This window comes from Podarcis pityusensis (genome assembly GCF_964106645.2).
Source record: "Podarcis pityusensis genome assembly, chromosome: 4".
Lineage (NCBI taxonomy): Eukaryota > Metazoa > Chordata > Lepidosauria > Squamata > Lacertidae > Podarcis > Podarcis pityusensis.
The window spans coordinates 99,029,801-99,041,689 of NC_138027.1; the positions used below are offsets into that span (position 1 = coordinate 99,029,801).

Below are 11,889 nucleotides of genomic sequence, written 5' to 3' on the forward strand. Positions count from 1 at the left end.
CTCTGTAGACAAAATACTATTTCAGTTTTGCAGCTTTCCCAGCCTGTGCGAATCCCGGAGTATTTTTCCACTTACGACCGTTCTTGTAATGTCCCGAAACCCCTCTAGGGGGATTGTAATAACTTTGTATCCTCTAATCCAAAAGTCAAATTGTTGTTCCTTATTTTCCGACAGTTTATATCCATATTGCAGCAAATTGTAACAAAATTAACCAGCAAAGTCTTCATAACAAAGTCCTCTTTATATTCTCCAGCTTTGACAGCTACTTTGACAGCTGTCAAAGTCTCCGTCTCTCTTCACCAGGCTCTGCGAATCGCCCCAGTTCCCGGGGGGGGGGTTGCATTTTCCTTCTCACCCTCCACTCTTCTCCTCCAGCACAGTTCTTATAATTTCCCATCGTGGAATTAATGATTTTTATCAAGAGTATACTTCCCTTTCGACCTTGGTTACCCAGTCCTTGTTTTGGAATGTTTACAATAGTGGGGGGATTGACTTCCTTTTTAGATCGCCCCCGCTCGTGCCTAATCCGAAAAAAAAATCCTTTTTTTTTCTCCTTTTGAACCCGGTTTCCCAATTACTCACGGGTTGTTGTTAATAGTCCAAATTTCCAATGGAAGAAGTCAGCGCTCTCCGTCGAATGGCATGCGGCTGCGCTCGGCAGGGAAAGCAGAGGACTCAAAGCACCACGCCGCTCCCCGGCACCCGATCCGAAGCCTTTAAAAAGGCTCCTTCACGAGTCGGGAGGGCGCTAATGGTGCCAGCCAAGTCACCCATGTCCACGGGCTCCGTGCCCGTGGTTTTTAAGGGTCCCCGCGTCGCCAGCGCGGTAGGACCCAGCCCCTGCCGAGCAGACTCCCTCCGGAACTCGGAGGGAGTCCGCCATTCAGCGATGGCGCCAACCCGGAAGTCCGCAACAACGTAATTGTAAAGGATAAACATTTTGAGAGCAAGTAAAGGATTTGGTTTATAAAACATGCAAGATGAGGGTTCAAGGAGAAGCCAAGGAAGACAAAATAACAAGAAATAGTGGAAACACAACCTGCCTACGCAAGGCACAGATACCAGCTGAACTTCGGGGTGGGGGTACATTTGTCGTGAAAATGTTAATGCAGGGGGGGGGGGGAGAGACACTACAAAAAGGAACAAAAGCCAAGAGTCATTTGTTCTTGCTTGTGTTGTATGCGAATCCTTAACAAAAATATGAAAGCCTCAGTTTCTTTACAATGTCTAGAAAGTCAGAAGAATAAGATGAGGACATTAAAGGCATATTGTAGGCAGCTGTGATGAATTTTCAAGGTTGAATGGGCGGGAAATATGAGGTCAGTTCAACATGTTACAATGATAATTTAGAATGGGAAAAGTTACAAGTGGAGAGGGAAAGACTCAATCTGTTAATTTTACTTTTATGTATGAATCATTGTTTTTTTAATTGCATGGTCAAAGTAGACAAATGTTCACATTCACTATTTTCACAGGTTGCTGTCATAAAGTGCAACGTTTTCTTCCCCTATGATAGTTATGTTCAAGTGAAAATCATTATTTTACTCAGTTATTTCTTCTTCTATCTTATGGAATTTAAAAAGCCACCATGTATTAGTTCATCTCTAACTTATTTCTTTGTCCTCTTGCATTTCCATTTTACTCATTTGTTGTCCAAGGCTGGATCTAGACACATCAAAGAAGCATTTCAGAAAAACGTGTTGTAAACTTTGTTGAGAAATTGCGTTGGCAAAGATGAAAGTCCACATCGCCTTCTGCTGCCACAGTGTTAGAATGCATATGAAATGATTTTTTCTTTCCCCATCTAGTTGAGTCCCGAGTTAAATTCTGACCTTGGTTTCCATCAGCCTATTATTCACCAAGGCAATAATTTTCCTTTAAATTTTCCATCACCACCATCACCATTATCAGAAAATCATTTAGTGCAATCAGTGTGCTGTATGCTATTTCCAACACGTGCATCCTTATCGCTTTTGATCTGAGTTTTATTGCTCTTATTTTTGGCATCAAAGGGATAAATATAGCTGTTCAGTGGCTTATGTGATTTGTGGACTGGACAGCATCTAGCTGGTACAGCAATAGAAAACTTTCTTCTTTCAGAATCCCCTCCATGTTTGTTTTGTTGTCAACTCTGTCAAGCAACATTCTTTTTCTTTGTAGAAAACCCCTTGCAACACATAACAATATATTAATCAAGTCTTTAGAATTTGTGATCCAACAGGCCAAACACAGACCACCATGCATGTTTGTGGAAGGTAGGAAAAAGCAGTGGCGTAGCGTGGGGGGTGCCAGGGGGGCCGGCCGCACCGGGCGCAACATGGGCGGGGGGCGCGCTCGCACTAGCAGCTCTCTGCCCCTACTAAAATCCACGGGTTAGGGAGCCCGCGCTCGCTCGGCTTGGCGAAGAGGTCGTGGAAGGGGGAGAGCGAAGCCTTCTGCCGCGGGCAAAAAAAGGAGAGGAAGCCGGGTGGGCGGGCGGGCGGGCTGGCTGGCGGGGGTCTGGCTGCGCCTGCTGCTGCCGGTGCAGGGCAAGGCAAGCAGAGCGAGGAGGAGAGAGAGGGGAAGGGGGGGGGAAGCAGCTAGGAAACGCTGTGGTGTGGAGGAGGAATCAATTAAGGAGAGAAAGCGAAAAGCCTTGGAGAAAGGGAAAAAAGGAAAGAAAAGAGGCAGCTCCAGGAGAGCGCGGGGGAAAGAGAAGCCTCGCTGCTGCTGCTGCTTGGGAGAGTAAATTACTGTACTTGCCTTGCCCCGGGTTAGGGGGCGCAAATTATTTGCCTTGCCCCGGGTTAGGGGGCGCAAATTACTTGCCTTGCCCCGGGTGCTGATAACCCACGCTACGCCGCTGGGAAAAAGAGGGTATTTACTGAGCTCTTGATGGCTCCTGAGCCATTGACGGCTTAATGGATTACAAGATATGCATGCATTTGCGGGCACAGTTTGAGTCCAATAGGCCCTGAAGCTGTGGCTAGCAATCAGCTGATAGGCGGTTACAAGGGAGCTCCTTTGAAGCCAAGTAACTTGTCAATCAAGGGCTTTGCAAACACCAACAATCAGCTGATCACTGAGACAAAAGCTTTGGAGCCACTGCTGGAGCAAGGGGGCATTGCTTAGCAAAAGTGGCATTGTGGGCCAAATGTGGAAGCCTGTCAGGCCTAATCAGGACTTACCTTTTTTATCTCTTATCAATAACCTTTCCTTAGCACCTTGCTGTTTCAATAGAATTTGAACCAGATTTGGAGGTACCTCCTCAGGCAGAACATCTGAAAGTTCCTCACTAGCACCTTACAGTAGTCTTTTGATCAAAAGCAAAATAAATGAGGCAAATTGAGAGGTTTTTGTTTGGGTGAAGCCAACCTTTTTAAAGGCCTGTGGAATTCCCATTCATTACTATAGTGAATGTTTTGTGCCATCTGTGTTACTTTGTAAGTCAAATGAATGTGGACTATGCAATGTCTGAGTTATCAGCAGAACACCAGTGATGCTCAGTAAAGGCTATCATCATCATCATCATCCATCCACCCGCCCATCCTCACCTATGGTTACATTATGAACTGCTCAAAATATTGAAAATCTGTGCCTTCAATTTGTATATGAAAGATTAACTTTAGGAAGCCAGATATTCTGCCTTCTGCATTCCAACATTTTTTTTATTTTTTTTTTGCCTATCACACATCTTGTCTGGCAAAAACAAAGCAAAACAAAGCAAAAAAACCGTTGGTACTTCTAAAATATTTTGGAAAGCCTTCAGGTGAAAACAGATTTGAATAGGATAATTAACCTTGACAGTAATTTCTTCATAGCTGAGCCAAATAGCAGTCGAAAAGATGAATTCAGTTTTCACATAGTACTAGGTTCTGATGGGCTGGAAAGAGGCTATAATGTCTTCATGGGAAGAATATTTTCTCAAAACATTTTTAAACAAAGTACTAAGAAGTCTTCCAACATGTATCTTGTTAATCAATGGCCTGGAAATAAGCATGCGTCTCATACAAAGTAAATTGGAAAAGAGCACTTGTTCTTCACAGTATGCTATTCAGGAAGCGCCATTGAGATTATTTCTGAACCATCTTCAAAATGTCAGAGCTACCCAGCTAGAGTTACAACAAGCACTTGAGATGTCTGACATCATGTACACCACCATCTTTGATCTGCTGCCAGGCTGGATATGGCTTTAACAGCAAAGAACAGATTTATGTAATCTGAAATATTCCTATCCCAAATAAAAGGGTTCTGCCAGTAGTAAAAGGTAAAGGTAAAGGTACCCCTGCCCGTACGGGCCAGTCTTGACAGACTCTAGGGTTGTGCGCTCATCTCACTCTAGAGGCTGGGAGCCAGCACTGTCCGCAGACACTTCGGGTCACGTGGCCAGCGTGACAAGCTGCATTGGCGAGCCAGCGCAGCACACGGAATGCCATTTACCTTCCCGCTGTAAGCGGTCCTTATTTATCTACTTGCACCCGGGGGTGCTTTCGAACTGCTAGGTTGGCAGGCGCTGGGACCGAATGACGGGAGCGCACCCCGCCGTGGGGATTCGAACCGCTGACCATGCGATCGGCAAGTCCTAGGCGCTGAGGTTTTACCCACAGTGCTACCCGCGTCCCTCTGCCAGTAGTACCAACACTATTAATTACACTCCGAGTCCCAGACTAGAAATATGGAAATGAATAGCGGTTTTGCTTCCAGAATGTCAAGAATAAAGCAGCCATGTGGGTTAATTAATACATTATAGCAATTAGAGTAAACACCTTCTACACAAAGTGGTTGTTGTGTTGTTCTCTCTATAATGTATTTGAGTCAATAGCCCTATCTGGGTTTTCTCCTGAATTGACATGGGGGGAAGTAGGGAAGAACTAGGTAGTTGCACCTCCTCAGTGCCATCCCTGTTGGTGTCTCTGCTGCCCTCCACACACTTTTAAATTAATTAACCAATGTATTTATTTTACATATCTATAAACGGTTTCACAGCCGTTAAAGCCATTGAAGCAGGGTACAGTATGATAACACGATATAACATGACCAAAGATTCCAGTTCCAAAACCAGTAAAACCATGACTACAATTGTAAAACCATTATTCCATAAAATGGCTCCATCACAGTCATGGAACAGCAGCGGTCTGCACCAGCGATCTGGCTGCACTCACGGGTGCTCCCTGTGTGACTTGGCGCGCAGATTGTGCAGGGATCTAAATTGCATGGGAGCTTCCACAAGCACAGCCGTCTCCTTGCTGCAGACGTTTGCCCTCCACAGCATTGTGGGTGACAAACACCTAGCATAATGATGGAATGGAGAGAGGGAAGATAGCAAACCCATCTCTACTCTCTTTCATGTGGTTGTCATCATGTGAGGGAATTGAATGTTCCAGCAAGGCCAGCTAGAATCATCCTTTTAATCAGGTATAGAGGTACATAGTGTACACACATAAAGGGAAGACAGCAAATATTATAAGAAACATTGGGAGTTCCCATGATATACAGAGACATGTACTATACAGTGGTACCTCAGGTTATATACGCTTCAGGTTACATACGCTTCAGGTTACAGACTCCGCTAACCCAGAAATAGTGCTTCAGGTTAAGAACTTTGTTTCAGGATAAGAACAGAAATCGTGTTTCGGCGGCGCGGCAGCAGCAGGAGGCCCCATTAGCTAAAGTGGTGCTTCAGGTTAAGAACAGTTTCAGGTTAAGAACAGACCTCTGGAACGAATTAAGTACTTAACCCGAGGTACCACTGTACATGTATCTGCTTACTCGTGGAATGTGTACTCAGCTCCAACTTTCTAGACATGTAAATAGATGCAAGTGCTTATTTCTCGAGATGCCAAGACACAGTAGATTTCTGTCGACACCTGCTTTTCAAGTTTTCTCTAAAGGCCTTCCATCCACTTTTTCAGAAAAGGACTCTGGGAATAATTAGCCAGGATGATTATGTCAGCTCAGCACAGTAACGACACGGAAAAATATGCCCGCAGTGAGATGTTTTAAAGACAGTTGTTTTCTTTGTCTGGTTTTCTAGTTTGTTTAGGGCTTAAAATTATCTCATTACCTGGCATAACTTGTTGTTTTGCACAGTCCGTTTTATAATGCTGTCACCATTTGCGTCTATATTTCCTTTTTCAAAATGGAAGTAAAATAAAAATGGAAGCAGGGAAGAGCAACTTCAGGAGATGTCTGAATGATTTGCCACTAGGCATGGCTTCACTAAAATAAATGCCTTGGAAACAATGGTGTTTCTATGTACACTTAACAGTCTACATACTGAAGTGTCCATGGCCCATATGACTTCCCTCAAACTCTTGGATCTTTGGGGGATAGGCTCCACATGCCATTCTGTGGTCACGTTGCCTTGTTACAAGGGGAAAGGCTTTCCCTGCCCATTCTGGAAATACTGCTATAGATACTCTTCTGACAAACTGCTTGTTTTGCTCTGTCCTTGGTTACATGCCAAAAGGTGGTGAAAACATTTTAAGTTGTAGTCAACTAAGTTTTACTTAGCGTAGACCTATTGAATTTAACAAACATGACTAAATTAGGTTAATTAATTTCAATGGGGCTATTCTGAATAAAAGCAAGATGAGTGTTGCAACCCCAGAATTGTCTGTGACTGGACTTAACGGTCAAGGGTCCCTTTACCTTTATTCTGAATAAAACTCAGATACCGTTCTCCACGTTTAGAACGCATTCTGGAGTGGTGTGGTTTTTCAAAATTGTGCTGTGTTTGATATTTTCACTGTTTATAACACTTTTTTGAAACAGGAATTCATTTACATACTTGTAACCATAGCTGTCAACCTTTCCCTTTTTTAAAGGGAGATTCCCTTATTCCGAACAGGTTTCCTCGCAAGAAAAGGGAAAAGTTGACAGCTATGCTTGTAACCAATCGTCAGTCATGAATGTCACTGAGTGGCCTTGGCCAAATTACCCCCAAGCATAACTTACTTAATGGGAAACCCGTTTTCTCCCCACTCTCTCTACAATTTTCCAATCACACTTGGATTCATTAAGCAGCAACCATATTAACTATCCAAGACAGGGAGCAGTCACAGTTTCAAATGTGGGGGTGGATTGGTGTAAGCAAATCAGTATCATGCACCCACCATCCAAAATTTAATTATAAATAAGTGTTGAAGATTAGACTGCTATGATTAAGAGATAGGGGAAGGCATGACTAATACCTAGACTTTGCAAATGGGCAAAAGTGACATAGTGCAGTTGCTTTGCTATTGCAAATTTTTGGAAAAGGAAATCTCTCCTTGGTTAGTGCATTTTGCTTGAACATAATGGGAAACAACAGCTGCAGTGCTATAATTATGGGCATTTCAGCCATAAATCTATTCTTGAAAATGTTTCTCCAGTCACATTCCATTTTTATTCTCTATTTACTAGCCTTTTTATCTTCCTGTTTTTCTTTTCGCAGCCCGAGATGTAAAACACAAGAGACCAAGTGCATTAAGCTCATTAATGTCAGCTAGGTTATAAACTAACAGATTCTAGGTTGATATGCTGACAGTGTAAGTTATGCAAAATACTTCAGTGCATTGAAAAGTATGTTTTAAGTATTTCTTTCAGTTGAAAATGCTCGGGTGGTATTTATCGTTTTGCAGTTCTCCTCTGCTTCTTTCTCTCTGTTTATAACAGCGTCAGTTTCAAAGCCAAAAAAGATCGTGGTTGTCATATTCTTTCAAATGGCTGATTGATTAAATTCTGAAGTCACTGAGCCCACTGACAAGGTCACTTTGAGCTTGCTACATTTCTTTCAATGTGGCCATCAACCATTTGTACTTCAGAACATAATAAAAAGCTAGACAAGTAGCATGAAATACAGCTCAAGAATTAAGAACTTTATGCTCTGGTAGCTTACCTTGGAAACATCTGCACAACTGTGTGACCTCTGCTTTCAAAATTGAATATAATGACGGAGGATTAAATCCAGCTAGTTGTAAGAAGCAGATAGAAAACCAAGCATATTTTGTTCATCTGTTTACTCTTACACATTCTTCCAAAGAACTTGCCCCTACTTTTATTTTAAAAGGCAAGCCAATGGGGGAAACTACGCTGCGTTGTCAACATGGTCAATTCAATTGACATGTAACAGATTAGAAATCCAGGATAATTAATGCTACAAAACTTTAATGGGCTTGAATTTGCAATCTGGTGCATCTAATGAACTTTTATGATTTATTTATTTCTGAAAAAGACATAAGGACACAGGAAGTAGCCTTAAAACAGGTCCGATCTTGGTCCATCTAGGGTTCTTGATGACAGTAAAATATGCTCGATGGCAGTTTCTGAAGACTTAACAGACAATGTTGCTGACATGAGCCTCTAAGTGGCTTTTACCTCATGCCAGATTTCCTAAACTCCTCCGGTGACAAATCCCAACTGTCTCTTTCACTGACAGTTAACTCCCAACTTGTCAGAACTTCCAGCCAATCAGAATCTGCTATCATCCAGAACAATCAGAACACATTGACATGATTCAAGCCCCACCTATAAATTCTCAAAGTAAACCACTTGGGAAGCATCTATATGAAGTGGTATAAATTATTATTTAAAAATAAAATAATAAATACACATTGCTTTGCGTTCTTCCTGTTCTGTAGCTGTCATAGATTATGCTTGATTCAGCCAGAAAAGTCTAGCCACAGTCACAGATTTTATAGCCTGGCCTTGATGTCTAGAAGTGCCTGGTCACCCTGTGACCCGTAAGGCAGGGACTGGGATTATCATCATCATCATCATTATTACCTTGCTGCTCTCCTAGGAGCAGCCTCCATGAAAGGCTTGATCAGTTCCACAAAGGAAACAGTCTGCACCATTTGGCACTTTGAGATCTCCAATCAGCCTTTGCAGATCTGGGGGAAACTACCCAAAGCCCTTCAGAGCCAGAGTCCAGGTGTAAAGTCCTCCTCTGCAATGTGCATGCTAGTCTATGGAATATCTCCAGTAAGTTATTTATTTACAAATATAATGATGATTAAAACATGAAGAAGGTACTCAGCAGACACCAAAGAGACAACAGAGAGCTGCCACAACAACATGAAAGGCCTGATTCCTATAGTGTGCAGAATGGACCGTCTGATGAGAGGTGGCTGCAGGAGGCTTTACCTTCAGAGCACCTTCAGAGTTGATTGGGTCTACAAGGGGTATCACAAGGAACACAGGTGGCGCTGTGGTCTAAACCACAGAGCCTAGGGCTTGCCGATCAGAAGGTCAGCAGTTCGAATCCCCATGACGGGGTGAGCTCCCATTGTTCTGTCCCAGCTCCTGCCAACCCAGCAGTTCGAAAGCACGTCAAATGCAAGTAGATAAATAGGTACCGCTCCGGCGGGAAGTTAAATGGCATTTCCGGGCACTGCTCTGATTTGCCAGAAGCGGCTTAGTCATGCTGGCCACATGACCTGGAAGCTGTCTGCGAACAAACGCTGGCTCCCTCGGCCTATAGAGTGAGATGAACGCGCAACCCCAGAGTTGTCTGCAACTGGACCTAACGGTCAGGGATACCTTTACCTTTACCTTTCTTCCAGGTATCCTAGTCACAAGCTGTATAGGACTTTATATACCAATTAGCTGGGTAGCTAACTGTGCCATTATTTCATAACGTGGTGGTGATTTCCTGTAACAGTGAGCAGTAGAGCTGCCACACTTTGCACGAGTTGCAGATCCCTGGATAAACCAAAAGGCAGCCCCACATAAGATGCATTGCTATAATCCAACGTGAGGTTTACCAGAGCACGGGCATTTGCACGGACAGGCGGAGTCCCCAGATCCCGCACGGTCCCCCCGTCATGTGGAATAACGACTCATGACAACGTGCTATGGGATTAAATTGGCCACAACTTTATTAAATTTCAAATGTGGGTAGACCTTGGCTCAGGCATTGGGCGTTCTCCCTCCCCAGTCCCCAGCCGGGGACCTAGGGCGCATCAGGCTTATCCAGTGTGTGTGTGGGGGGGGATGGGCCGGCTCTGGAGAACATATGTTCAAGCAGAGATAGCCGCCCCCGTTACGCCGCCGCAGGGGAGAGCAATGACGACCTTTCGGCGTACGGTCAAAGCCTCCCTTCAGAAACCCCTTTAATGGGGAACCCTGGTATCGCCGCCGCAAAGAGGAAGATGGACTAAAGGATTCCGCCCAAGGCCTGATACCGCCAAAGTTGTGACATTTTGCTACAGGAAAGGCGAAACCTGCCAATGCAGGGAAATTCCTTTCCGGCCCTTTAAAAGCGACCTTAACGTAGCAGCGCCCGCATACCTGTGAAGAAAAGCTAACCTGCAAAACCTGTGAAGAAAAGTTAACCTGCAAATAAGACATTAACTGAGGGTGGGTAGGGTGGGAGAAGCTCTGGAGCCAAGTGAGGATTCCCAGGTAAGATCCTCCCTCTATTGTGTGGGCAGGTAATCCCTCCCCTACCTGGCCTGGTCTCCTTGGCAACGCTTCCCCCAGGTGGGATTGGACAACTGACTGGGGTAGGCGGAGACCTCCAGGTATCCCACCTGAGGGAAGGCAAACCAAGCCTATGCTGTTGGAGCCGCTCCAGATCCAGGGGCTGCGCGCGTCCATGCAAAGGGCGCCCCCCGTTTTAAGCGGGGAGCGGTCATTGTGGTCAGACTATCCTTTCTTGAATTGAGAAACATTTTACATTCTGACTACATGAAACTGCCCTCAGTGTACCATTGTGGATGCCAGATAAGCCTATACAACTGGGGATCTCTTCATGAGATCTTTATCAGGGAAGAGAAAGAGCTCTCGGGAATGCCTGCAATGGACACAGCATGAAATTATAGTGAAATAATCTTACTCATTTTTTCCCCTTTTGACAGATAATAGGCATTATTAGAGTCCCGAGACTCTCATCTTGCACCTGTGTGTGGTTTTTGAAAAAGAGAAAATTACTTCCCAGGGTTCCAAAAATAATTCTGCAAATGTGAGTTTAAGGCTGCAGTCCTAAGCACATGTATTATTGAATAGCTCCCATTTAATTCCCTGGGATTATTTCTGAATAGGCATGTGTGGGATTGCACAGCACATCTTTTATTTAGCTCCAGTGGGGATGTTTCCTTTTGGGAGTCTTTGTCTCTGCCCCACCCTTTCTCTCTCGATTTCTTTCCCTGAAAACTTCTGTCTCCCTTCCTCCTATAAGACAACCATTAGAAAGGGCTACCCAAGCTTTCCATAACCTGGGCCTATTATATATCTCTTAGAACAAGTGACAGAATTGGTTATAGACTGAAACATGCTCATTATTTTCTGTAATTTTCCTGAAAGTCTTCTAATGGCGTCTTTACATAGAAGACTCTGAGGGATTTATTCATCCTTGGGTGAGGGGAATAAAGGCAGTTATATAAAAAGAAAAGGTAAATATTTGATACTGCAGTTGGGAAGATTACAGTGTTCATGTTATATGTATACATTCCCTCAATTGACAGAAATGCTTTGGGTAGGCACTTCTCTAAGGTGCAGATCTGTAAACACAATTCTGAACGCAACAGGACAAATGAGCATTTATGTTTATTGCTGGCAACTGGATGTTGCACTATATATTTCCACAAGACTGGGGCACAAAGTTAGTGGCATTTGTTGAAACATTCACTTAAGTGTCTTATTCTCCATTTTAAACATGAAATTTCAACAAATTCTCTGAGACAGTTCAGTATGCGGCTATATTCTGTTTTATAATACTGTTTTACTATTTTTATGTTGTATGTCTGTTATGATACTGCTTTACTGGTTTTATGCTGCATTATTTTTAATACTGCTTGGGCAATTTTAAACATTAGGCAGTTTAGAAATGCTTTTTAAGAAGTACTAAAAGAAAGGATGTCACATCACAAGACCCTTTAAACCCGAGTGCCACATTCCCTTCTGGAAACTTTCTCAGGCACAGGCCAG

The 11,889-nt window shown here is 43.7% G+C and overlaps 1 long non-coding RNA gene across 1 annotated transcript; it reads right to left on the minus strand.

Annotated features, from left to right (window-relative positions):
- Positions 1 to 5,903: 5,903 nt before the first annotated feature.
- LOC308475998 lies at positions 5,904 to 8,880 on the minus strand. Its single transcript, XR_013985625.1, has 3 exons — positions 8,746 to 8,880; positions 7,859 to 7,930; positions 5,904 to 6,108 (listed from the first exon to the last, which is right to left on the minus strand). It is a non-coding gene; the product is annotated as an uncharacterized lncRNA (long non-coding RNA).
- Between the last annotated feature and the right edge of the window lie 3,009 nt (positions 8,881 to 11,889).